This window comes from Humulus lupulus, chromosome 2 (genome assembly GCF_963169125.1).
Source record: "Humulus lupulus chromosome 2, drHumLupu1.1, whole genome shotgun sequence".
NCBI lineage: Eukaryota > Viridiplantae > Streptophyta > Magnoliopsida > Rosales > Cannabaceae > Humulus > Humulus lupulus.
The window spans coordinates 127,570,477-127,597,703 of NC_084794.1; positions in this window are offsets into that span (position 1 = coordinate 127,570,477).

The following is a 27,227-nucleotide window of genomic DNA, read 5'->3' on the forward strand; positions in this document are numbered from 1 at the left end:
GAACCTTTATTTCTTTTTAGCAGTTTAAACTCGTTAATGCAGGCGATATAGAGTCTGACCATGACAATGTACTTAACTACCGTTCGGGAGCAAAACAAAGCAAACGCCCGAGGGCGTCACAGAGGGCGGGGCGAACTTCTAAGGTTCTGAAAAGAACCCAGGTGACCCCTCCTCTTCCAGGTTCCCAGAGCCCGAGCCAAGCTGTTGCCACAGACCCCGAGGTCGGGGTACCTGCCAAGGTCACTCTCCCCCTGCCTCCAGCTACCCAAGCCTCCCAGAAAATCGCGCTAGCTCCAAAGAAGTCGGTTCCAACTCAGGAGCGTCTATTGTCGATTTCAACTCATTCTAGTGAGTACGTGATTGACAATGCCGCAGGAGCACATGGAGCCACCCTTGGCTCGGATGTTCTATCTTGGGTGGGCCAAAGCTTCAGCAATCTCGACGCTCCTCACTGGCAGTTTCTAAACAACGGCCAGGATACCAACACTCTTTACGACAAGGGTAGCGAGCTCATCTCCTCGGTAATTTTCTCTTTTACTTTGTCATGTTGTCTGTTTGAGATTATTTGGTATATGCTTAAACCCAATTTTTTTGTGTATAGGCCCTTGCTGCATTTTCTCAACTGAACTAGAAGCTGAACAATGAAGTCCATTCGATCATGTCTTATGCTCAGAAGTTGAAGAATCTCTAGCTCAAGCTCGCTGACGAGCTTAAGGCTACCAAGTCAAAGTTGAAGGTTGAGATTAAGGAGAAGGACTCGAGAATCAAGGAGCTTGAGGAGCTAAATGCCAAACTCGAGGAAGAGAAGAAGGCCCCCTTTGACATAATCGAGGGTGAAAAGGCTCGCCTCCTTGAAGAATTCAAGCAAAAGAAGGATTGCACAATTGATATGACCATGTATAGAATCTGGGCCAATAATGCTGACCTCAATACAAGCTTCTTGGATACTCTCGAGGATGAGTTCCTGGCGAGGTGGCAAGCTTGACTAGAAGCGGAGGATGTCAAGGAGGAGGCTGAAAAGGAAAAGGAGAAGTCGGATACCACTGGGGGGATGCTCCCGCTTCATAGAAGCGAGGCCATGGGCTGCGTCCAATTAATAGTTTTTGTAATACTCCTCTTTTTTTTTATTATGCCCTTGGGGCAAAGACAATCTTCAGCTTGTTTAAGGGCTATTTAAAAAAAAATTCAAACTTTAACGTTTGATTTTCTGTGCTTGACAATTTTTATATACTTAATTAAGTTTTTACTGTAATATTTTTTCTTTTACATTTCTAAGTCGAAATACTTTAAGCATTTTATATTAAAGGTTTGCTTTTATGTTTGTTTATTCATACAAACACCTGTTGGATTTAAGCTCGAGTTTCAATGCATTTATGCATAGTTTACTCGATGTATCAATGTTCGATCTCGTTATTTATCAATGTCGGACCTTACTTTTACCATGCACTCGAAAGTACTTTATATGGTGTGTAAGATAGGTAGTTTAGTTATATATTGCTTTTCTAGTCACTTTTCCTCTTCCTCGAGTAGCTCCTAAAGATTGTGAGGTCGAAACTATCTTTTTGAAAAATATTCCAGCCTTGATCTCGACTTAATTCGAAGTAGGTTTATTTATATTCTAACTTTCTGTCGATTAGTTTTAGATGGTTTGTTCCAAACTTATTTAGTTTGTGTCTGGTTTGTAATCCATACACTTATAATTTTGATTATCTGGTTGTCCAGATCATCTTAGTTCCCGCATTTGGTTTTATTCAGACCACTTTGGCTCACATATACACTTATAACCTCTATGTCGGGTTAATGATTCTAGACATTTTTATTAGTTTTTACGTGTATACAATATTTTCATGTCGGGTTAGTCATCCAGACATTTTTAAGCATTTCTATGTTATTTATTTTTTCAAACTTATGGTATTATTATATACCACTGATTCCCCCTTAATATCCTATGAGTGTGACCATAGGTTATTGAATTAAGACAGTTTGCAAAAATACAACATTTAGTCAAAATAAAAATAACATTTGATCGAAGTTAAATACTTTATTAAAAAAAGATCTGAAAAAGAAACAAGATTGGTTACAGTAAAACATTATTCCTACACTACTGATAGTAAGGTCGTAGATGTTCGCCATTCCAAGATTGTGGTACCAATTCTCCATTTAATCTAGCCAATTTATATATACCATTTCAAATAATGGACTCGATCTGGTAAGGTCTCTCCCAGTTAGGTCTGAGTACTCCAGCAAACGGGTCCCTTGTAGCCAGGAATACACATCTTAATACCAAGTCTCCCAATCTGAACTTTTTGTTTCGAACCTTTTTATTGAAGTATCGGGCAGCTCGCTGCTGATATGCTGCATTTTTTAGTTGAGCGTCATCGCGTCTTTCTTTAATGAGGTCCAGACTTTCTTCGAGCTGGGATTGGTTCGAGGCCTGATCGTAGGCATGGTTCCGAATTGTGGGTATTTCAACCTCAATAGGAAACATAGCTTCGCATCCATATGCCAGGGAGAAGGGGGTGTGTCCCATGGAAGTGTGAGCTGTGGTTCGATAAGCCCAAAAAACCTGGGGTAACTCTTCGGGCCATTTTACTTTAGCCTCCTTCAACCTTTTTTCATGGAGTTCTTAAGGGTTTTGTTGACCGCTTCGACCTAGCCATTTGCTTGAGGATGGGCAACAGAGGAGAAACTTTTTATTATTCCATTTTTTCACAAAAATGGGCAAATAACTTGTTGACGAACTGGGTACCATTGTCTGACACTATCTTTCTAGGCACTCCGTATCGACAGATGATGGTTTTGACCACAAAGTCTAGAACTTTTTTTGAGGTAATTTTTGCCAGGGGTTAGGCCTCGGTCCATTTCGTAAAATAATCGACCGCAACCACTACATACTTTACTCCACCTTTGTCCGTTGGTAATGAGCCTATGAGATCGATTCCCTATACCGCAAATGGCCATGGGGAGGTCAGCATGGTTAGCTCGGTTGGTGGAGCTCGTGGAATTGTGGCGAATTGCTAGCTTTTATCACACCTTTTGACATACTTGAATGCATCGACTTTGACTGTGGGCCAGGAATATCCTTGTCTTATAAATATTTTGGACAGACTATGCCCTCCAGTGTGATCTCCACAAAATCCTTCATGAATTTCTTCTAGAATTTTCTTTACCTCGGGTGGAGTTACACATCGGAGTAGTGGCATAGAATATCCCCTTCGATATAACCTTCCTTCCACAATAGTGTATCTTGGAATCTGATACATCAATTTCTGAGCCTTGTTCCGTTCTGCTGGGAGAACGCCAGTTTCAAGGTAATTGACTATTGGGGTCATCTAGGTCGATTGAGAATCAATCATGCACATTTCTTCTTCATCAGGCTCACTGATACTGGGGGTCGATAAAAATTCTATTGGGGCCATGTTCAGTGTGTAAGCCTCGTTAGTCGTAGTGAGCCTGGCCAAGGCATCCGCATTCGAATTCTGCTCTCGGGGAACCTGCTCTATAGAGTAGAATTTGAATTGTCTGAGTTCAGCCTTGGCTTTTTCTAAATATGCAGCCAACCTTATGCCACGAACTTGATATTCCCCCAAAATCTGGTTGACCACTAACTGCGAATCACTGTAACAGTGTATTGCCTTTGCTTTGAGTTCCTTGGCTATTCAAAGTCCTACCAATAATTCTTCGTATTCAGCCTCATTATTAGACATTTCAAAGGTTAACCTCAAGACGAAATGAAAATGACTTCCTGCTAGAGTGATTAGTATGATTCCTACCTCCAATCCATTTTCATTGGATGATCCGTCGACATAAAGTTTCCACAGCTCGCGAGCTGGGGTTATAACCTCGTCGTCAAACACTCCAATACATTCTATGATGAAATCTGTCAGGGCTTGCCCTTTTATGGTCGTTCTCGGGTGATATGTGACCTCGAACTATCTGAGTTTGATCGCCCACTTTAACAATCTACCCGAGGCTTCTGGTTTAGACAAAACTTGCCACAGTGGTTGGTCATTTAACACATGAATAGGATGTGCCTGGAAGTAAGGTCAGAGCTTTCGAGATGAGTGAATCAGGCTAAGAGCCAATTTTTCCATTAAAGGGTATCTCAATTCTGCCCCCAGTAACCTTTTGCTGACATAATACACTGGTTTTTGTACCTTCTTGTCTCCTCAGACAAGCACATCACTTATGGCGTGCTCGGTAGTAGCGAGATACAAGTATAAGACTTCTCCTATGATAGGCTTTGACAAGATCAAAGGTTGTGCGAGATGTTTCTTTAAGTCCTGGAATGCGAGCTCACATTCCTCTGTGCACTCGAACTTTTTGTCTCCTCTCAAAAGGTTGAAGAAAGGAAGACAACAGTTTGTAGATTTTGAAACAAACCTACTTAATGCCGCCATCCATCCAATTAAACTCTGGACATCTTTATGATTTTGAGGAGAGGGCATATCAATCAATGCCTTGATCTTGTCAGGATTAACCTCTATCCCTCGCGCGTTTACTATTAAACCTAGAAACTTTCCCGAAGATACTCCGAAAGAGCACTTTTGTGGGTTGAGTTTCATGTTATATTTTCATAATATGGCAAAGCATTCTTCGAGGTCATCCACATGGTTATCGTTATGTTTAGACTTGACTAGCATGTCGTCAACATAAACCTCCATGTTATTACCTGTCTGCTCAGAGAACATTCTGTTCACAAGTCTTTGGTATGTTGCTCCAGCATTTTTAAGCCCGAAAGGCATGACATTGTAGCAGTATAGTCCTTTTATTGGTTACAAAGCTCGTATGCTCTTGGTCTGGTGCGTGCATGGCGATCTGGTTATATCCAGAATAGGTGTCCATGAACGACATGAGGCCATGTTCTGTTGTGGCATCTACCATCTGATTGATCCGAGGTAAGGGAAAACAATCCTTGGGGCATGCCTCGTTAAGGTCGGAGTAGTCGATGCAAGTTCACCATGTTCCATTGGGTTTCGGAACAAACACTGGATTGGTAATCCAATCAAGATAGAAGGCATCTCGTATGAATCGATTTTCCATTAACCTGTCGACTTCTTCCTTTAGGGCCTTCTTTCTATCGTCGTCCAGAAGTCTTCATTTTTGCTGCTTCTGGGGGAAGCTCTTGTCGATGTTAAGTGCATGACTTATGACATTTGGACTTATTCCCACCATGTCTGAATGCGACCATGCAAATACATCCTGGTTCTCTTTTAAGAAGCGAATTAATTGCTATTTCGCTTTTTCAGAAAGATTCTTACCCACCTTCACCGTCTTCGTGGGATTGACTTCTTCGAGCTTGACCTCCTCAAGCTCTTCTAGAGGTTCAAGGTCAGTCCTTTCCTCTATTCTGGAGTCGATCTCTTCATCTATCTTGAAGATCATCAAGTCCTTGTTCTGTATTATCACAAGTGCCTGTGCACTTTTTTGTTTCTTTCCTTTAACAAAGATGCTATAGCACTCCCTCCCCGCAAGTTTATCCCCTTTCAGAGTCTCGATGCCACTAGAAGTTGGGAACTTGATGGCCAAGTGCCTGACAGATGATACTGCCCCCATCCCAACTAGGGCGGGTCTTCCGAGCAGTACATTGTAGGCAAATGGAAGATCCACCACGACGAACTCCATCATCTTGGTTACAGAGACTGGATAGTCTCCCAAGTTCACAGGGAGTTCAATGGATCCCATACAGGGAATCCCTTCTCCTGAAAAATTGTACAACATGGTTGCACAGGCCTTTAGGTCGTGAAGCGGGAGTCCCATCTTTTCTAGAGTGGCTTTATAGAGGATATTCACTGAGCTTCCGTTATCAATCAGGAGTCGGTGTACCCTCTTGTTCGCGAGCTAGAGGGTTATGACTAGGGGTCGTTATGGGGAAATTGGACATGAGATGCGTCTTCTTAACTGAAGGTTATAGGTTGAGTTTAAACCCTTTATTGTTTTGGAGCTCTTGGTTCGGGTTCGTAGGGAGAACCGTCACCTGTCTCGAGCTCATTTACATATCTATTTTTGGGTGTTCCTGCCCAATCCTGTGATATGGGGTCCCCCCGAGATGGTTATGACATCTTCTCCATCAATCGGAGGGGGTCGCTCATCCTCCCAAGCTCGAGAGTTACTGTTCTGAGCAGGTGGTGCAGCTGCTGTCCTTTGGCTGGTGGAAGCCTTATTGGGATTTCGGTTTCTTACGTATTGTCCGAAATAACCCCTCGATATCAATCCTTCGATCTCGTCTTTTAACTATCGACACTCATTGGCTGTATGTCCGATATCCCAGTGAAATCTACAATACTTACTAGAATCTCTCTTTGCTTTTTGATTCCTCATTGGGTCAGGTCGTCTGAATGGGACCTGGTTTTTATTAGCCAGGTAAATGTTCTCCTGAGACTCATTGAGCTCGGTATACACTTTGTATACGGAGAAGTATCTTTCCCCTTTCTTCTTCTTCCCCCCCTCTGCCTCGGGGTTATTCCCTTCGTTTTTCTTCCTTTTGCAAGGGTTGTCCCCTTGGGGTTTCAAAGTTGACGGGTATGTCTAGGTCAAAGCAGAGTTCGCGTTTTTTGTTGTAGTTATGGGCTGGAAGGTCATGTTCAACGCCGACCTCGCCTCTTCTACATTGACAAACCTCTGGGCTCGTCGATTGAGCTTGGTTAACGACCTAACAGGTTTCCTTTGTAAGTCTTCCCAGAGAGGACTTCCTGGCATTACACCAGCTCGAACTGCCATTAAGTGACCACTATCGTTGACATCTCGAGCTCGAGCCATTTCTAAGTTAAACCTTGTGAGGTAACCTTTTAGTGACTCGTTTAGTTTTTGCTAGACATTGGTAAGGGCTGAGGCCTCGTGTCTAATGCCAACCATAGCTTTAAATTATTTTTTGAAATCTCTTGACAATTGATCCCAGGATGTGATCGAATGCCTTTTGAACTTTTCAAACAAGTTTTTTGCTGGCCCTGTGAGTGAGGCTGGGAAGAGCATTCATCTGAGCTCGTAGCCCACATTGATGGCTCACATAATAGTGTTGAACGTGCTCAGATGGCTATATGGATATGATTTTCCATCAAATGGAGGGACATGAGGAATTCTAAACCCCTGAGGAAACGGGGTGTTGGAGATATGTGGGGCAAATGGCTCTAGCTCCTCATCGAACTCTTCATCCTTCTCCCTGCTATGCTCGTTCTGTAAGAGCTTGAATGCTCTCTCCAACTATTCATTCCTTTCTTGGACTAGATCTACGGGAGGCATAGCCTATACCTGAGGGGCTGGTTATCATTGATAATAACTCCAACTCTCTGTCTCGGTGTAGAATTGTAAATCGGCTGTTTTCGGCCATTTAGATGACCTCGTAGATCTGGGTTCAGGGGATTATCACGTCCCCAATTATGGTTTAAGTGTTCCCATAGATCAGGGTGATTTCCTCGATTCCCGACATTCCTTGGTTCCGTGTTGTAAATGCTCACGAACCTAGTGTAATCCGAGCTTTCACTTATGTAGCTTGCTGCTCGGTTATTACGAGATGGGTCTTCTGTTGGCCTTCTTGTCCCCGCAGTTTATGATCATGACATTTGGCTTCTCTTAGGTTGAGGAGCCCTGCGATCTCAAGCAGCTTCTCCTTGTTCATGCCTAGCCCACTGATTCCAATCTTGATGGGCAGGTCGCGGAACTTCCTAAACTGGTGAGGGATGCCTTATTGGTGATGGTTGGTGTCTTATGGGAGACAGCAGCTGTCTCCCATTGTTTGGCCTAGATGCTCTTGAATTTTGTTGGTCAGGCTCCAAGACGTTCTGCGCAGCACCAGGATTTGGGGTCCGAGCCACTGAGGGGGCTCGGTTATTCCCCATTCCTGTTTGTTCTTCTACAGTCGAGTTGGCGGTACCCTCAGCCCGGTTACTCCTCCAGGGTCTTGGCCGAACAGGTTGGGACACTGGTGGCGGCGCTTGCTCTGCCCTTCTAGCAGTCGTGTTCTTACGAGGACGTCCCCTAGGCCTTCGAGGAGGGGCATGGGCGCTAGCAGCCAGTCTAGCTAATTCTTCATTGCGTTTCATTGCTTCTGCCAACTGTTTGTGCAGTTGGCAATTTTCAAGTTCCACAATTGGAACACACCTTTCAGGATTGTAATACATATCCTCATCGGGCTAGGGGCAGGCGGTCCTCGAGAGTTGGATGAGTCACTCCTTTTTTCGAGATCGGGATCCGCCATAGGTTACTTTCCAGGCCATCGTGGGAAATCCTCATCATGAGGAATTTCCTCCTCAGGTATATTGGGTTTACTTGCAGTGGCCATTGATGATCCAAGAGGCTCTCTAACTAAACAGCCTCACGTCTTGTTTAATAGCTCTCAATGAAAGCACAAAAATGTTGACGCTGTTTTTCTTCAGCTTAGAAAAGAAGAGAAATTAAACAAAAATATACGAGAGGAAATGAAAAATGTAGACAAGATCTTTTACGTGGTTCAGTAGTTAAAATCTGCCTAGACCACGAGTCTATATTATTAATTCTTTTGGAATTCCCTAGAGGCTTTCAGAAAGCAATTATCCAGAATTTTCTCTCTAAATCTCAATATTTCGGTCCCCTTACAAATGAATTATCCCACTCTATTTATAGAGGGGTTTTCTTAATTTCTTCCCACATATTTCAGGAAGATATTTTATAAATCAAATAAAATATTGTCATTTAATGCATTAGTTACTATGTACGCGGTAATATCCCATAAAATGTGGGATTTAATAACAAATTACATCACATCCCTTAAACATAGGGAAATTATAACAATAAATTCATTCACACACAGCTGACGAGCCTATACATTAGATCCTTGTGCCTTCAAGACCGTTTGCCTATTAAGAGCTCGTTGTCTTGGTTCGCCTGTGCTCCCAACAAGTAACCACTGACGAAGCCATCCCCTTTGAGCTTATAGCTATCGAGCTCAAACCATCTTGTCTAAGGGCAGGAAATGAATCAAGAAGTTTATATAAGTGTTGAACCCTTGTTACTATGAGTTGGGAGCCTAAATTATAAGATCGGAGCACCTTCGAGGCTACATAATGCTCGAGCTCACGAGGTTTGTCACTTGCAATGAAATTGTCTCATACTTGTTGATCACAAGATGACTGTACTTATTTCGAGCTTATGCCTTACAAGCCTGGATTTCGAGATCAAGATTCACATTCTCGAAATCTGGGTGTAACAGGTTAAAATACAAAGATCGAGCGTTCTTACACAAGCTAGGTGCAAAACACTAAATGGTTTTACATAGTGAAGATGTGAAATTTGAGTATCTATTGTGGGCATTTAAAAAAAAAAATTGGGATCTAAAGTGATACATTGAGGGTTTTTAAGGTCATTTTTTAGAGTTTTGAACTGCCAAGGTGGCGTTGCGTCGCCACCTTGAAGACATTTCATTGCCTAAAACCCTGTGGTTTTGGCGATGCATCGCCTGCTAGTAGGTTGCCTGTCACCTGACATGTCCATACAAACATGTATTTTAAGCTCCAAATAGTTTGTTTAAAAGCTCTAATCCTATTGGTTAGACCTAATGACGGTGTCTACACTATAAAAGGATTCTCTTAGAGTTTTGATAAACTTGATCACTCTCTCAAATCTCTCTCTAACCTCTTTCTCTCTCTAGCTCTCAATATTACAAGTTTTCTCCAAGAAATTCATAAAGAAAGTGCTTATCTATGTGAATTTTAAGGCTTGTCAATCCCAATTCTCATTTCCTACTAAAGAAATCCTCAAGCATCCATTAAGGGTGGGAAATACAAAAATTGGACAGCGATACTTCTGGTGTATAAGCCTTGATTTTGATTCTAATCAAAGAAGAAGTTTCAAGTGGTGTTCTAACACGGGTTTGTAGCTTTCTAGAAGAACCAAAAGTTTTGGTCTAAAACTAGGGTTTGCATTCTCTATCTCAATATTTTATTAGACTTTGTCAAGGACAATAGTGTGTAGACTCTTATAATTGTGGTGGCGTAATCTCACTCTCTCCCAACATTCAAATTCTTTATTATCTGAGATGCATCATCATGGAAGAATCATCTTCGATTTTAGCTTTGAAGTTCATGACACAAGACTTTGTTAGATTGGAAATATTCGATTGAACTAACCTTGTTCGTTGACAAGACAATATTAGGTTTTTGCTAACTACTCTCAAGGTGTTCTACATCCTAGACAAGGATCTAAAGGCCATAAAACTCGATAAGGAGAATGACACTCAAGAAGTCATCAAAGAAAGAGTGAAATGTGAAGAATATGAACTTATATGTAGGGTTCACATTCTCAATGCTCTCTCGAACCGGTTGTATGATCTCTACACCAACACAAAGACCCCTAAAGAGATTTGAGAAACATTGGAGAATAAGTACAAAGCATAAAAATAAGAAGAAAAAGAAGAAGAAGGTACAAAAAAATTCATTATTGCTCAATATATGGAATTTAAGTTTTATGATATGAAACTCATTCTACAAAAAATTTATGAATTACAAATTATTGAAAATAAGCAATCTACCCTTAATATTGTATTGTCGGAACATTTCCTTGTTAGTGCGATTATAGCCAAGTTGCCTCCATCTTGGAGGGGCTATAGAAAAAGAAATCCTCCACAAGAATAAGGAGATTTCATTGGAGGAAATTCTCAAACACTTGAGGATTGAGAAGGAATCTCGTTCATGTGATAAGAATGTAGAAGAGACTAATGGAGAGACTTCTAAACCCAATGCGATAGCTAAACCTCCCAAATACAACAAAGGCAAATGAATTGGGAAGAATAAAGGCAAGGGTTACAAACCCCCTAAGAAGAATGGAGGTCAATTCAAGAGTTCTAAAGGACTTTGCTTTGTGTGTGGTAAGAGTGGCCATTATGCAAGGGATTGTAAGTTCAAGAGGAACCACAATAATGAGGCAATGGTTAATTCAACCGAAGAAGAGTTAGTGGCAACACTATGTAATATTAATGCCATACATGGAAAGGTAAATGGATGGTTGTATGATAATTGTACTACCATCCATGTCACTTATGATAGATCTTTATTCAAGACCTTTGAAACTTCAAAGGAAGGGCATGAAATCCAAACGGGCAATGAGAAAATGTCCTAGGTTGAAGGCAAGGGAACAATTGATCTATTCTTCACTTCCAACAAGAAGGTTATACTCACCAATGTTTTATATGTACCGAAAATGAGTAGAAACCTTGTGAGTGGAAATTTGCTTGGCAAATTGGGAATCTAGGTTGTGATAGATTTCGACAAGATTACTTTGTCTAAAGGGAATATTTTTGTGGGGAAAGGAAATGATTGTGATGTCATATTTAACCTTTTTACCTCAATTGATGATATGAACAATAAAGCTTCTAGTTATTCTTGTTATATGCTTGACTCAAATTCTATTACTTTATGGCATCTTAGACTTACACATATAGGATTTAGCACTATTAAAAGAGCAATTAAATGTGGATTGATTAGCTGTGATAATGTTGAGCATGATAAGTGTGAACTATGTGTAAAATCTAAAATGGTTAAGAAACCTTTTCCAAGTGTTGATGAAGCATTTAATGTGTTTAAATCTTATAAAGCTGAAGTTGAAATTAGAAAAGAAAATAAAAGTTCTTTGAAGTGATAGGGGTGGCGAATACTTTTAAATAATTTCAACATGTTTTGTAAAGAGCATGGAATAATACATGAATGCATGCACCGCCATATACTCCACAATAAAATGGTATAGCCAAAAGGAAAAATAGAACATTTCTTGAAATCATTAAAGCTATGTTATTACATTAAAAATTGAGTTTTAATTTGTGGGGTGAAGCCTTGTTATCATCATGTCATATTTTAAATTGTATTCATATGATTTATGGAAAGGAAAGAAACCAAATATTGGTTATCTTAAAGTGTGGGATGTCTTGCTTATTGCAAGATCAAAGATCCTAAAAGGACCAAGTTGTGTCCAAGGGTTATAATATGTACATTTGTGGGCTATGCCTCAAATAGCAAAGCTTGTAGATTGTTAGGCTTGAAGTCAAATGTGATAATTGAATAAAGAGAGGTTGAGTTCTTTGAGAAGATTTCATGTGATGACAAAAAATCAAAAGAACATATTCAAATTAGAGAGCCTTAAGAGAAGACTCCTAAAATGGTTGGTAAGAAGTTCCTAGAAAAAGCCAAAGGCTCAAATACTTGGGATCAAGTAAGAAGTGCACTCAAGTAGAGACACTATATCTTATAGAAGTAAATAATGAGGAAGTACTTGGCAATATCCAATAGTACTTCAATTAGAAGATGATCCCAAAACTTTCAAAGAAGCTATGTCCTTAAGAGATCCGCTTTTTGGAAAAAGAAAATAAATGGTGAAATAGATTCAATTATGTCTAGCCACACTTTGGGAATTGGTTGACGTTCCAAAAATTTCTAAACCAATTGGGTGCAAATGGGTATTTAGAAGAAAATACCATACCGATGGCACTATTCAAACATTTCAGGTTAGATTAGTAGCCAATGGATTCAAGCAAAAGGAGGGAATAGATTACTTTGACACATGTACCGGTAGTATGAACTATTATGATTGGTTAATACAAATTATAAGTGTTGTTATCAAAGCTAGGTATAAAACACTTAGTAAATTTCACATAGAGAAAATGTGAAATTTGAGTTTCAATTGTAGGCACTTAAAAATTGTGTTTTTGGTCCAAAGTGACATGGAGGTAAGTAAGAATGCAAAAAAAGGTTAGGGAGCATTTGGAGGACTTTCAGTTCCAAATTTGGGGCTTTGGGCAAAGAGGGTTGCGTTGCATCGCCTCTTTTGAAGCATTGCATCGCCTATATGCGAAGGGGCTTGAACACTCCAGCATGCAATGCATCGCCTGTTGTGTCCGTACGAATACGTAAATTAAGCCCCAAATGATGTCTTCAAAAGCTTTAATCCTATTGGTTAGACTTAATGACGATGCCTATACTATTAAAGGGTTCTATTAGAGTTTTGGAAGACTTGATCACTCTCTAAAATCTCTCTCTCTCTCTCTAGCTTTCAAGAATCTCATGTTTTCTCCAAGAAACTCATAAAGAAAGTGACTGGCTTTGTGAGTTTAAGGCTTATTCAATCACAATTCTCATTTCCTCTTAGAAAAATCCACAATCATCAATGAAGAGCTAGGAAATAGAGAATTAGGACAGTGATGCACCTCATGTATGAGTCTTTGGTTGTGTTTTGCATAAGGAAGAAAAAGTTCAAGGTGGTTGTTCCACAAGGGTTTTGAAGCTTCAAGAAGGTTGAATAACTTTTATCTACTACTAGGGTTCGCATCATCTAAGTCAATCTTTTCTTAGTCTCTCTCAAGGATAATTTAGTGTGGATTCTTATTATTTTTGTGGTGTAATCCCACTCTCCCCCAACAAGAACCACTTCTATTAGATTGTTATTTTCCTTATTATCTATATATAACCTTTATGTCCACCTAATGGATGTCAAAACGGCATTCCTAAATGGAGATCTTGAGGATGAGGTATGCATGGAACAACCGGAGGGCTTTGTTCTTCAAGAAAATGAACATAAACTGTGTAGACTTGTCAAATCATTATATGGTTTGAAACAAGCTCCAAAACAATGGCATGAGAAGTTTGATAAAGTCATTTTTTTTTCAAATGGATTTATACACAACAATGCGTACAAGTGATTATACTCTAAGACTTGTGATGACTATGCCATATTAGTGTGTCTATATGTAGATGATATGTTGATATTGAGTAATGCATGAGAGGAATAATAGAAACAAAGAGGTTTCTATCTTACAACTTCAAGATGAAAGACCTTGGAGAGGTCGATAGCATTATAGGCATCAATATTAGAAGAAATAGTGAGATTTTTGTATTAAGTTAAACCCATTATGTCGAGAAAGTGCTTGAAAAATTGATTCATCTCAAAATCAAAGAGGAAAATACACAATTCAATTCAAATATGAAGCTTGAAAAGATTTCAGGAAGAGCGGTGACTCAATTAGAATATGAAAATGCAATAGGGAGACTAATGTACGTTGCTCATCGCACTAGAGCAAACATTGCATATGCGGTTAGTAAACTTTGTAGGTTTACTAGCAATCCAAGTATCAAGCATTGGAAGGCTATTGAAAGGATTCTAGGAAACCTTAAGTGTACCAAGGAAAATAGCCTTCACTACTCAAATTTTCCTAGGATACTTGAAGGATATTTTGACACTAAGTTGATATCAAGAGTGGGAAATAATCTCTCCACCGCCGGTTGGGTGTTTACTTTTGGAGGAGGTGATTTCTCTTGGGGTTCCAAGAAACAAACTTGTATATCACACTCATTGGATACCTTTTTTGTCGCAGATATGGTATCAACGATCTCGATATATTGTGATAGTCAGGCTACTCTTGCTATAGCATATAATAGTATGTACAGTGGGAAGTCTAGACATATCAGTCTAAGACATGAATATGTGAGACAATTGATTCAAGATGGATTCATATCATTCTCATATGTTAGGATAAGTGAGAACTTAGTGTATCCATTTACAAAACCTCTTATGAGAAGGTTATTAGTAAGTTCCACTTCAAAAGGCATGGGACTGAAACTCCTAGAACAAGAAATTCACCAATGATAGCAATCCAACTCCAACCTTGTTAATATTAAGAGAAAGAGTTCAATGGGTAAGAACAAGTCACTGATAAGTGGATTGTTTCAACACTAAAACTATTGTGGGTTCTATCCAAGATGGTTAGTGTTTGTTGCTACCGAGTGAGGATTAAACTAAGGGTTTTTAATAAAGTTCAATTGAGTGCACCAAGCATCTATAAACGTAGTGAATATGTTGTAAGAACTTCACCTATATGAACTTAGAGGTGGTGTTTCCTCTCATGGGAGATGGAGTTTCTCCCCAGAAAGTTCATGAAAGGATGAGCACATGGGCATATGAGTGCTGAGAGAAAAAAATGGAAAAACGAATAACCAAGTGGAGTCGTGCGAGGCACTTTATTCTAGGCACCAATATTGTTTTCACTAAGGTAAAATTCAAGTTAAAATGCACTTTATTCTAGGCACAAATATTTTTTGGAGCAAAAGGAGAAGTTTGTATTTAACCAAGTGGGAGAATGTTAGAATTGGTTAAAATACAAAGACAAAGTGTTCTTACACAAGCTAGGTGTTAAACACTAAATGGTTTCACATAGTGAAGATGTGAAATTTGAGTTTCTATTCTAGGCATTAAAAAAATTTATTTTGGGTAAAAATTAATACATTGTGGTATGTAAGGATGCCCAAAATGATTGAGAGCATTTGGAGGTGTTTAAGGTCAATTTTGAGAGTTTTGACTTGCCCAGGTGGCGTTGCTTCGCCTAAAACCCAGGGTTTTGGCGATGCCCAGTAGACAACTGTAATGACCCAAAATTGCTAATAAGGCTTTTAAGGGCCTTGATTAGCGTGTCGGGAGGGCATCATTGGTATATATGTATGATTAAATGTTTAAATGCATGATTATATGATTATATGTGAATAAATGATTAAATGCATGTTTATGAGTGTTAAATATGCATGTGGGCCCTGATTTGTTTAGAAGGGCATATTTGCAATTTGAACCCGTTGATTATATGATTTTGAGTTATGTGCGGTGTTTATGGCATGAGAAGATCCTGTCCCACGGTGTTAGCAGGGAGTTACGAAATTGGTATTAAGTTGTGAAACTGGTAACTACTAGTAACCTGAGAATTAGTGTTGTTACTGAATTAATAAGTAAAAAGTGGTATTTTGCAAAGAGTGAAAAGGACTAGGTTGCCCTTGAGGTTTAGGAAGGAAATGTGTTTGAAGGAGGGGTAGAAAGGTCATTTAGGCTTTAAATGAGATAACCCACAGCTGAGGTTGATCTTTACGTTCTAAACTTCTCAAGACTTCCATAGTTATTTTGGTTCAAGGTTTCAAGAGGGAAAAGAGGAGCTCAAGTTTAGGCAGCTAGATTTTTGAGGAATTGGGAGTAGAATCAAGCGGTGGAGGAGGATTTACAGCTAGCAAGCCTTAGGAATTTCGAATTTGGGAAGAAGGTAAGGATTTCATTTTCGGGTTTTAGGTTTTCACTTGTTCTTGGGAGTTGTGGATTTTGATTTTTGAATTTGGGTGTTGGATGAAGTTATGAGTAACTTGAGCTTGGGAGTTTGAGTGTTGAAGCTTGGAGTAGAATTAGAGGCAGCCTAGGGTCGAATTCCTCTCTAAGGTAATGACTTTTGGCCCTTGATTGTTCTGAGTTTTCTGGGTTTCAGTTAGAGTTCTTGAGCTTCAAAGCTCAATTTTGATGTTTGTGTTTGGTGGGCTTCTTAACTAGGTTTTGATGTTGCTATATTTTTTTGGGTGAGCTATAGTGATGTATGGACTCAATTTTGTGCTTGGTTGATGATTGGGAAGGATTTTGGAGCTTTGGCTCGGGGAAGTTCGAAGAGAGAAACCCATAAATTTGCATTTCTGGTACTAGCGTTGTAGCGCTAGGTTGGGAGCGCTACAATGCTAGGCTGCATTTCTGGGGGGGCTAAAGTCTCTGACTTTAGCGCTATAGCGACCATCTGGTAGTGTTGTAGCGCTACTCAGCTTTCATAACCTGATTTTTGTGTACTTTTTAGGGTTGTTGTCTAGGGGCTTGGGGGTCGATTCCACCGCCCTGTTTGGTGGAATTGGAGTCCCCGAGAGCTTGGGATTGGTCCCGAAATCGGTTTATTGAATCGAATTATAATGAGGGTACTACTTATAGTTTATGATTAGGTGACCGCTTGGACTTTGGGACAAGATCGTACTCGAGGGGCCGACTCTTGAAATCTAGTGCAATTGTAAGAGGTAAGAGAACTGCGCCCATTTGTGTGGCTATGTTGGGACTAAGGTTCCCTATATTTGAATGCAAATGTTGTACGATTATGATAAGCTATATGAGCATGAAATAAATGGCGTAGAGTGTCGGAACTAATATTTGCGCACAGGACGCGGTTTGACCACTGAGAGCTGAGGTTAGCTAAATAATCACTGAGCTCGCCCTAAGAGAGCCGGAGCACTGGGTTAAACACTGGGCTCGGCCTAAGCGAGCTGAATTCAGTGGATTAAATAGAGGGTACCCTGAGTATTGTGTGATTATGATTTGTTTATTGTTGTTAATCTAATGTTTATAACATGCACAATACCTGCTTAACTGCCTTATGGATTATTTGCTTGGTTGTATTGTTTATGCTATGCTTTATCGTTTTCTTGTTGGGCCTTGGCTCATGGGTGCTACATGGTGTAGGTAAAGACAAGGGCTTTGTGGACCAATCCTGAGTTGGAGAGCTCTGGGGGCGGGATGTACATAGTCAGCCGCTTGTCCGCCACGGCCGAAAGATAGTCCAGGGACAGGAAAACCTAAAAATGTGTATTTTGCCATTAGAGTGGCCTTTGCTTGTATATAACTTTTGAAATCTAAATTTGTCCTTTAAACCCTGTTTTTGGGATCTCATGTACTGAATGGTTATTTAAATGAAAATTTACCTATTTATGATCAGAATCTTTTAACCTTAACTCGATTATGACTTTAGGGTCACGTTTTCAACTGAATGACTTGATTAGCGAGTCTTGCACGATTATAAACACACAGTGTAACGGTCTTAGTTATCCAGGGCGTTACAGCAACGCACTCCAGACGTTTCCGTACAGACACATGTTTTAAGCTCCAAAGTGTATTTAAAATCTCTAATCCTATTTATTAGACCTAATGACGATTCCTACACTATAAAAGGGTTCTTTTAGAGTTTTGATAGACTAGATCACTCTCTCAAATCTCTCTCTAACCTCTTTCTCTATCCAGCTCTCAAGATCACAAGTTTTCTCCATGAAATTCTTAAAGAAAGTGCTTGTCTTTATGAATTTCAAGTGGTGTTCTAACAAGGGTTTGTAGCTTTCAAGAAGATCCAAAAGTAGTTTTGGTCTTATACTAGGATTTGCATTCTCTATCTAAATATTTTATTGGACTCTGTCAAGGATAATTGTGTGTAGATTCTTATTATTGTGGTGGTGTATTTTCACTCTCTCCCAATAAGAGGTCCTTCAAATATCATCAAGAACCTGAGTTGGATTTCCTTGAATCACAATTACTTTCCATGTATGTATCTATATACCAATCAGTTAGGAATTGTGCCCTTGAAAGAATATGTGTTGGACAATGTTTTATGAAACAAATAATTTAGATGAATTTTTGCATATATTGATTGTTTATTATTATTATTATTATTTGAATAAAATTATATGGATATCGGAAAATTCCCTAACTCGTTATTGTGACTACAATCTTGTATTAGTACGAGAGGATTAAGATTATAGGGAACGAATTTAAATAGTTCACAGTAAAACAAAGTTACATGGAATCTTTTGATTAAATAATGTCAGTATGGTTCACTAGCGTTATGAATACATGTAATCTAGATCTGGATTACTGATGTAGTAGGACATCTTAGTAGAGGTACTTTGTATAATGTGGTTATACAAGAACTTGACTCTATATGTTATTAATACTTAACTGAATACATTTAAAACACCTTATTCTACTATCTTTTGTAAACGATAACTAATAGATATTTATTTTCCAAAATACGACAATTGTTTAAAATAAAATTAGCATAGATATTTATTTTCCAAAATACCACAATTGTTTAAAATAAAATTAGCAGGGCCTTATTAAAACATGCATTATGGTCTCATTTGTTAAAATCAAAATATAAAGTTTTTCATGTAGATTTTAGAAATAAGAATAGTAAAGTCTCGCTGAAAATATCATTAAACATGATAAACTCATGAAAATGTTCTTTGGCGTTGCTAGATCGTTTTCCATTCATCAGCACACCACGACATACATACTTAGACCATGGAACGCCCCACATCACCATGTATGCCAATGAGAAAACCTAACGCCTACCTGAAAGGGGAAAAGTAAGGGGATAAGCTAAAAGCCCAATAAGGAAGTACAAACAAGAACAACAATTCACATAAGTACAATACAAAACTATTCTCATCATACATAAGCTTAAAATGACAATATCATACACATATCATAATCTCAACACTTTATCTAAATATTCATCATAACAAATAAAGCAAACAGTTCTATAAGGTAACCAGTAACGCATAACCAGGTAAATCCTCATTTTGCCCTCTTGGGTCTCTTTGGCGCGTCCGCCCTATGAGTTACGTCATACCTTAGTAACTCCTTTGTTGTGACTCATTTTAGCACGCTAACAACACTTTGCTTTTCATACATTCAAACAAATCATACATACATAGCAACTTATCTCACAACTGATATCTCATACAGTTCAACATAATAGCATAAGAATTCTAGCTAACTTCCTTACCTTACTCCAAGCTACATAATAGTGAGATGGCTTCCACGAAGAGCCTAGAAAGCCAATCAAATACTTGTCTTAATACCAAATAAAATCAAACACACCTTACAGACATACCCCACATGTGCATGGGTCATGCACACGTGGCACAAGCTGTATCTCAATTCATCCATATAATAATCTCACTTAAACTCATAAAGAATAATACCATTTCTACTAAGAAAACCTCAATAGTTTCAAAACAAGGATCATGCACTTAATCAAATAGCGTACATTTGAACGTAAAAATAAACTTGCATGTAACATGCATACGTGTGAGGGTTCTTAAAACTTGCTTTGAATTAGGTAAATTTGATTCCTTTATTTTCTTATATTTTTCATAAAAAAATTCAGCAAGCATACAAAATTTACCAACTTAATTAATACTACCATATTACTTTTTAAATCTTCAATTTTATTACAAAAGCCATTTTATAAAAATAGTTCTTTATATATAATTGTACAAAATAATAATAATAATCTCATTTATTATTTACTAAAATATGACAACAATTATAATTTCTCATAAAATAATTTAATTTAGTAATATTAAATAAACAATACCAAAACTTGTGACATAATTTAACCCTTGTTAAAATAAGATAGGTCAAAAAATTCACATTAATTTAAATTTGGTAAAAGGACTAATTTTACTCATACGTTACTAAATTAATTTTCTAGACATCATTAAAAACATTTTTTCTTAATTATTTAAACAATAAAATCTGCATATATATATATATATATTAAAGAAAGTACATTATTATTAAAGTATGGAAAAAATCACATTTTACTTATATTAGTTTTAACAATATAATTTTTTATGATATAGATTGTTCTCTTTTAATTTAATTGTATATCACCATAAAATATAAGTAAAATCAGCAAGCATAGTTTATTTAAATATACTCATAAATCATAATTTTCTTTTAACTATTTTAACAAATTAATCTAGCGCTTATATATCTTTATGCATTTCAATATTACAATTAGCATGCAACAACAATTAAAAAAGTTCAAAAACATCAAACCCCTAAAAGAGGTGCCTTGGTCAAGACACTGTGTAGCACACTTCTAATATCCAATTTGCATTTCTTTTACTATTAAGACATCAAGATTTGTTGGAGCAATAACAATTCAATATTCATACTTTTACATAAATAATAGAAAAAAATTTAAAAGACCTTTAAACATCAAAACTCTTAACAAAAATTACTAAAATATAAACACAACACAAATACAACCCTAGCATGCATTCTATTAAAACAACATAACCATAAACCCAATTCCATAAGCATGTTTATTAACATCCAAAAGAAACAACAACAAGAACCTTAAAACATGCATTAGGCCGAAACATACACCATATCTCGTTCTTTGTTGACCCAGATTTTGGCCAACTGACACGGAGTCAGAATATGCTTGATATGAATTAATGAGTTGAGAAGAACGTAATGACAAAAAGTAATAAGAACACAATAGTTTTATAGTGGTTCGGCCCCAGGATCTGGTAATGACCTACGTCCACTTAGACTGTTATTGATATAAAAATCAAAGGAGTGATCAAAGAACTAGGGTTCAATGAGTTTCACAAACCTCTGAAGAATAATACAATATTCCAAGGAGAATTACTCTAATCTCGAATAATTCAAAAGCCAAAAGTCCATTCCTTGAGCTATCTTTTGCTATTTATAGTCTCAAGGGGGATTACAAAAGATTGTTACAGATATTCTCTCCTGAATAATCGGATACTCAGGAGATTGTGTGAGTTAAATTCGGGATTTACAAAGATCTTCTCAGTAATGTTACTTTGTATGCGGAACCATCGACCAGACTGGTCGCAGGTAAGACTGGGCTGCTTACTGCTTCTAGTGCGTCCTCTGGTCGATACCCTAGCAGAGCTTTTCCAGGTGTCAGCCACGTGTCCTGGGATAACTCGCCACGTCATCAATGCTAATTTTTTGGATAACATTTGCCCCCCAAGTTTATTTATCACGAGCAATAAATAAACTTTTGAGCGAACGACTCTTTGGTAACCCCGCCTTACGTGTCAGAACCCTTCGTGTGTTCTTGGAGAAAGCAACCTACTCCAGTCTAATCAAGTCTTTTCAGTTCCCCAGTAATAATTCGACGGCCATTTTGCTTCCCCATACTTCGAAAAAGGGAAACTGATGATTACACTTTTTTAATGCCACAGACAAACTTATATAATACCTTCGAAATCTTCTTTTTCTTTTTACGCACGCCATTGCCTTCTCAAGAAACCCTAAAAACCAGAGCTTTAATCGTCTTTGGAGACCGTTTCTTCTGTATTTTCAAGACTCAGTTCGAGAGTTCTTTGCTCTCCGAAGCCCCCTTTTTCTACCTCCACGATCATTTTCTTGGTAAGTTTTTGAATTCTTATGCTTCAAATTTTCACGATGCATGATTCTGTATGTTAACTGTTTGAGTTCATCTGCTTCTGGTTTGAGACGCTTGTGAGTAGAATGTTTTGTAGGCAAAAAGGGTTACGAGTTAGTTTAATAGTCAGGATCATACTCTTAGGACGTAAAATCGAAGTAAAAATTTGATCTTAGGCTAGTTGGAAAGTAGGTTTTTCCCGCCCTAAGGGGAGTTGAAAAAACTTTTTTGAAAAACTTTTTACTTTCACCCTTTGATCCGTTTTTCAAACTGTTCGTACGGAAAATTTAGCTTTTTGTTAGAATGTTGTTGTATAAAAGCTTGGCTTTTATACTCGACCAGCGTTATCCTAAAAAGCCTTTAAAAATTCTTTATCCTCACCTCCCCATTCTTCTGTTCGCAGACATTGATGCCAGATTTGTGGGGAGGTGAACGGCCCATCGACAACGATCTTCTCACCCAGCTGCTTGAAGGCGAAGAACAACCGGCCGACCGAGTCCACGAGATTCCCTTCTCACGATCCTCAACCAGACCTCATCCTTCTCCTCCTCAAATGGCCCATTCCAAATCCGTAGGCAAGAAAAGACCTGAGTCTGAAAACAGTCCAAACTTTCCTGCCCAGCCTAATTCGCAGGCTAGGGTTCCCTCGACCAGTGGTCGAGACAATCCTGTTCCTGACCCTAACATCCAAATTAGAGCCCGCCCTCGCCATCAGAATCTACCTGATGTCGAGTGGTATACCTCCCCGACCAGCGTAGTGACCCTTCGGATGGTTGCTAACTATTTTAGGAAATACCCTCTTACATGGGTTTCTATTAAAATTCCTGCCGCAGACCAAAGGGCTAACCTCCCTGGGGGCATATATAGTGCCTGGTCTCGGTATCACTTAGAGGCGGGAGCTTACTTCCCTCTACATCCTTTTTATGAGGGGGTGGCCAATTATTTCGGTGTCGCCCCCTTCCAAATTACTCCAAATGGGTATAGAATGCTGGCCGCACTCTATATCCTGTACAAACTTAAGAAATGGCCAGAGCCTACTCCCCACGAGGTCAATTATCTTTTTGACCTTAAATCTAACCCACAACAATATGGGACGGGTTTCTTCCACTTCTGTCACCAGGAGACAAATCGGACATTCCTGAGTGACACTACACACATATCGAACGTGGGGCAGTACAGTAAGGAGTACTTCCTTACACCGGACATAACTAGCAACAACCTGGCCTTTGCTCGAGGAGGTAAGTGCCGTCTTTGACTGGTCGATACTTTTAATCAAAGAGTCTCCTTTCATTTTTCTCAAACTGTACTTTGTCTTTCAGGCCCATGGTTACATCCGACCCCAACACCAGACATGGTGTTAAGGTCCAATACATTGGCCAGGATGACAGACGCAGCAAAAAGCGTCAAGTCCCTGGTTACTGATGAAAACCTGAGGCTGTCTGGCCTCCTGGCTCCTCGCCATGAAACAAGAGGGTCCGTGGTGGAAGATGCCACTGCCGAGGGGGTTCCCGAGCAGCAACCTCCTGCGTCCCCTCCTCAGAGGAGGCCGACGGGGGTTACAATCAGGGAACCCACGGGAAATCCTTCCGCAGAAAGGCCTTCTGCTCCCCAAGGCAAGGGGAAACAAAAGGCCAAAGAGCCAGTTGTGGACCTGGGGGAGTCCTCTGATGAGAACGGTAAAGTTATTTTGCTTTTAAATAGTTTGCCAATTCCCTGTCATTTGTTTGACGGGGAAGGAAACTTTACATATACTCCAAATCTAGGGCCAGACTTCTTCATGCCAGATAGTGAGTGTGTGACTAATAGAGTCAATAGTATAGCGACCAGTATTTGTAGCTCGGGTACTAACTTTGTGACCTTCTTTTTCGTTTTGATAAAGAGTCTTCATCTGCTTTTATCTTTACCCTTTGCATGTTTTTACTTGTGTGCAGATATGGCCACTCTCAATGTCTTCGACCTATACCAGGCTGAGGAGGAAGAGGAAGTTCCTCAGCTTCGGAGGAAGTCATCATGGAGACAAACCGGCGAGACGAGCCAGGGTCCTGCAAAAAAGAGTCGAACAGAAGACCCTCCTAGAGACGTGCCTGCTGGGCAAACTTCTGCTAACTCTCCGGCCCCTGTTGAGAAGGAGACTCCCCCTGCCCCAATGAACCCTCCTCCGGCTACGCCCAGACGGGAATAAGACAAACGGGAGGAAACTCTTGGGGCCAAACTCTCGAACCGTGCCATACGAGCAGCCAAAGACCGCATTGCATACATCGGGAAAAACGACTGCGTCAAGGATGCAATGGTTGAGGCAGAAAATATGACGGTCGACCTGATTCTGAATAGGACCCTGAACGAAATAACCAGCGTAAGTACTCCTTTATCTTTTCGGCTTCAATCTTTTAGACTTTGCCACAGGTTCTAACTTTTATCCTCTGTCCTCAGGCTTTGCTGTCTGCCACCACTGCTCGTACCCGCACCTAAGCCACCATCGAGCAGGCTAGGGCAAAGGCCATCGAGAGACACCAGGTGAAGGCAGCCGAGGAGCTTTCGGCTGCAGAGGCCAGGCATACAAAGGAGTTGGAGGCGATGGTTCAACAGAGGGATGCTACAGTGACAAAGTTGTCGGAGGCTGAATCTGCAAAGGCTGATGTGATAAAGTCGAGGCAGGAGTATCAAGATGCCAGTCGAACCCATCTTTGCGAAGTCAAGAGGTTGGAAGAGGTGCTTAAGTCCAAGGACGATGCCATCGCCACCCTTGAGGGCAAAGTAAAGCAGTTGGAGCTCGACAACTCCAAAAATATGGAAAGGTATAAGAGGACGACGCTCCGATGTTTCTACAACTTCTGGAAACACAACCAAGGAGCTGACTTCAGCTATCTTTCAGAGGATATCAGGGCTGCCAAGCTGGCTCGCTGCACTGCCCAACTGGCTGAAGAGGAGGCAAGAGCAAGGATCCCTGCTTCCCCAAGCCTGGCTGGTGCTGAAGAAGAAGGGGTCGTTGAGGATGCTGTCAACCAGAATGCTGCTAAGGACCCCCCTACTCCCAATGCCTCTTGAGCTTTTTAATTTATTTTTTCTTTTGATTACACGACCCACGGGTCGTGATGTAAAGACAATATTTTTATTTTAAACTTTGCTGCACGGGCAGTAAATCTTTTCTTTTACTTGAACAGTTACATCCAAGCAGTGATGCTTGCGGTGTAAAAGATTGCCTGATGCTATAACTTTTTCATTTATTATAACATTTGTCCGTATGACCGAACTTAGCATAGTACTTTGGCACGATTTAACAAAATATAAATTTTGAAAAATACTCTAAGTACCTTAGCATGCTTTCACTCATTTTGTTCATGTGTTTACATACCTCACGGTATGCTTTGCTATCGATGTGCCTTATATGCCCCCCAAGTGATCGAGGAGCTTTAGGTCCTTGGTCACTTGCCTTAACCATGACCTGTTCGAACATTCCTGTTCGTGTGAAAAAATAATACTTGTAATACAGCAAAACAACACACGTAATGAACAAATACTTGTAAATATAAATTCACAAAGGTTGGCAAGAATGACTGGCTACGCACAATCCCTTATAATCTCGTATTAAAAATGGACTAAACATGTCTTTACGAGTGATTCTGAAATATAATCTTACATATACGAGCGAATAGCCATACAGCGTGGCTAACCCTCTTTGCTAAACTTGTAAAAAGGAAAATTAATACAAGCCAGTCCTTTAAAAAGAACTGTTTACTGATAATACTTGCGCATGTGTTCTCCATTCCAGTAACGTGGAACGAGATCTCCGTTTAAGCACAAGTTTATAGGTGCCTGGATGAAGGACTTCTTCAATCTGGTAAGTTCCTTCCCAATTAGGTCCGAGCACTCCAGCAGTAGGGTCGCGGGTATTTAAGAAAACTCGTCGTAGCACCAAGTCTCCGACGTTGAATTTTCTTTCTTTAACATTGGAGTTAAAGTACCGGGCGACTTTTTGTTGGTATGCAGCAACTCGGAGTTGGGCCTTCTCCCGTATCTCGTCAATCCAGTCTAGGGATTCCACCATCAGTTGGCTGTTTCGGTCCTAGTCGTATGTTAGACATCGATGTGAGGGGGGATCTAATTCGACAGGCAACATTGCCTCATATCCATAGGCTAAGGAAAATGGGGTATGTCCTGTCGTTGTTCGGTGAGACGTCCTATATGACCAGAGGACTTCAGGCAGTTGTTCTGGCCACGCTCCCTTAGCTTCTTCAAGCCTCTTCTTCAAGGTGTCTTTAAGAGTTTTATTCACGGCTTTGACCTACCCATTCGCCTGGGGGTGTGCAACTGAAGAAAAGCTTTTAATGACTCCATGTCTTTCGCAGAAATCGGTGAATAAATCGCTGTCAAATTGGGTTCCGTTGTCTGAAACTATCTTTCTAGGCAAACCGTATCGACAAACAATGTTCTTGATAACAAAGTCAAGGACTTTCTTGGTCGTGATGGTAGCGAGCGGTTCAGCTTCGGCCCATTTGGTGAAGTAATCGACTGCTACGACTGCGTACTTTACTCTGCCTTTCCCTGTAGGTAGGGATCCAATCAAATCTATCCCCCATACTGCAAAAGGCCACGGACTTTGCATCTGTTTTAATTTGTTTGGAGCTGCTCATGGAATCTTGGAGAACCTTTGACATTTATCGCATCTTCATAAAAACTCCATCAAATCCTCGTTCATAGTTGGCCAAAAGTAGCCTTGCCTTAGAATCTTCTTTGCCAAGCTTTGCCCCCCAGCGTGATCCCCACAGAAGCCTTCATGCACCTCTTTCATGAGTTCCTTAGCTTTTTCTGATGTAACGCATCTGAGTAGTGGCAAGGAATATCCCCTTCGGTACATAACACCATCAACCAGTATGTACCTAGCAGCTCGCCTTTGTAGAGTTCTGGCTTTGTTTCTATCTATTGGTAGCGTACCATTTGTCAGATACTCCAAATAAGGTGCCATCCATGTATCCTCCATTCGAATCTCCATACTGGATTCGACCGCTTGTATGCTTGGCTTACTCAGTCTCTCTACTGGAATGATGTTCAAAGTGTCAGCATCCTTCGCACTCGCGAGTTTGGCTAAGGCACCTGCGTTTGAATTCTGATCTCGCGGGATTTGCTGGAGGGTGTACTTCGTAAACTGGGCTAGCAAGTCTTTTGTTTTATTCAAGTAGGCCACCATTTTTAAACCTCGCGCTTGATATTCTCATAGAATTTGATTCACCACTAGCTGTGAATCACTGTAGATATCAAGCGTATTTATGCTCATATCCTTGGCCATCCTCAATCCAGCGAGGAGTGCTTTGTCTTCCGCTTCATTATTTGACGCAGTGAAGTCGAACCTAATGGCGCAGTGAAATCGATGCCCTTCCGGCGTTATCAATATCACTACCGCTCCAGCGTGGGATTCGTTGGATGAACCATCCGTGAATAGCTTCCACGAAGG